Source organism: Austrofundulus limnaeus, unplaced genomic scaffold, assembly GCF_001266775.1.
Source record: "Austrofundulus limnaeus strain Quisiro unplaced genomic scaffold, Austrofundulus_limnaeus-1.0 Scaffold149, whole genome shotgun sequence".
NCBI classification, from domain to species: Eukaryota; Metazoa; Chordata; class Actinopteri; order Cyprinodontiformes; family Rivulidae; genus Austrofundulus; species Austrofundulus limnaeus.
In genome coordinates, this window is record NW_013952551.1 from 207171 (window position 1) to 208755 (window position 1585).

Sequence of the window (1585 nt, forward strand, 5' to 3'; positions counted from 1 at the left end):
ATATATATAGTGTTTTTACATTTTGGTGCATGTGGTTTCTGCAGCATTTCTTTCTCAGTAAACATTTAAATCAGCAAATTGGAATTTTTCTCTCCAGGCGGTACCTCCAACAAAAAAATACTTGCGACTGAGCCAACAATGATAATGTACTTCCGGTATAGATTTTTCAAAATAAATGCATGCGTAGAGTTTGTTCTCTGAAAGTTACAGAAATGCCTATCAATACTACAACGTTTAACCAGGACACTATTTATTTTGAATTTGTTAATGACTGAATTACTATATACAAATGTACTTTACCAGTTTATTTAAATACACATTGAGTATTTGTAATGATTGGGTGAAAATAAACAAGAAAACTGAATGAGATCACTTTATTTTAAAGCAGCTATGTTTGATCCAGATCTAATTATAATTTTACACACATCTTAAATCAAACCATACATCATCATCTTATTATGTATAACAAAACATTATTTAGAAATATTGAATAATCCAGGTACATATTTTATTTATTTATCATAAAAACATAAATAATTGATCCAATATACCTATTTTCTGAAATTTTTTGAAATATTACTTCATTCATGCTAGGTGATTTTTGCAAAGAGAAAAATCATAGCAGCACCCTACAAAATGCTCCTGAATTGATCAAATTTCTGATTTCACAGCTCCTGAATTATCAGCAGAGGCGTATAAAGTACACCTAAAAATGTAGAAGTAAAAAATACCTTAACAGAAAATGACTTTGGTAAAAATGTATTTCGCTGGTTAGAAAAGTACTTAAGTAAATGTCATAAAACTGCTCACAGTTATCAGGAAAGTAAGAGCAAAAGTACTTTTACACAAGCTTTAATAAACAAAGTGTCAGATTTACTTAAGTTATGCCAACTGCTTCCACTATACCAAGCCAACTTGATTTACTGAAACCAGTTGACATAACTTGATTGAGTAAATTCAACACTTATTTTTTATGTGCATAAAAATCTCCTTTCATGACGAGTTCCGGTCATATTTAAAGTTGTAGTGTATAAATGGGTGTTCGATTTGAAAGTAACGAAGTAAACGCATAACTTTTAGGTTTTGAATGGAACAAAATAAAAGCAAAAGTTGCAATTAAAAATATCTGGTAAAATTGCAGATCATTTCAAATTTTACTTAAATAGGGCCTACTGTAAACAGACTTTGTCACTAGCACCTTTGACAGAAAGCACTGTTTAAAGTAGCCTTAAATCAGATAGAAATGTAATTTTGTTTGCAACTTCATAGCTACTTCATGGGACTGTACATTTGAGGAAAATCTGTAAGATCTCCTTTTATTATCTTTAGTTGGTAATTGGATATGACTGAACTCCACCAAAAAACTATAAACATAAATTTGATTTGCTATTGATGTGGTATATTAGACCAGTGTTTCCCAAAGTTGGGGTCGGGACCCAAAGTGGGGTCCCGAAACATCAAGGTGGGGTCCCGAAAAGATTTTCTGAATTAATTACATTTTTGCCTTTAGTTGTTACAAATGAGTGAGGTTAGTGTATTTAAAATGGATAAATGTAGTATAAAAATATTGTTGCTATGCCCATGT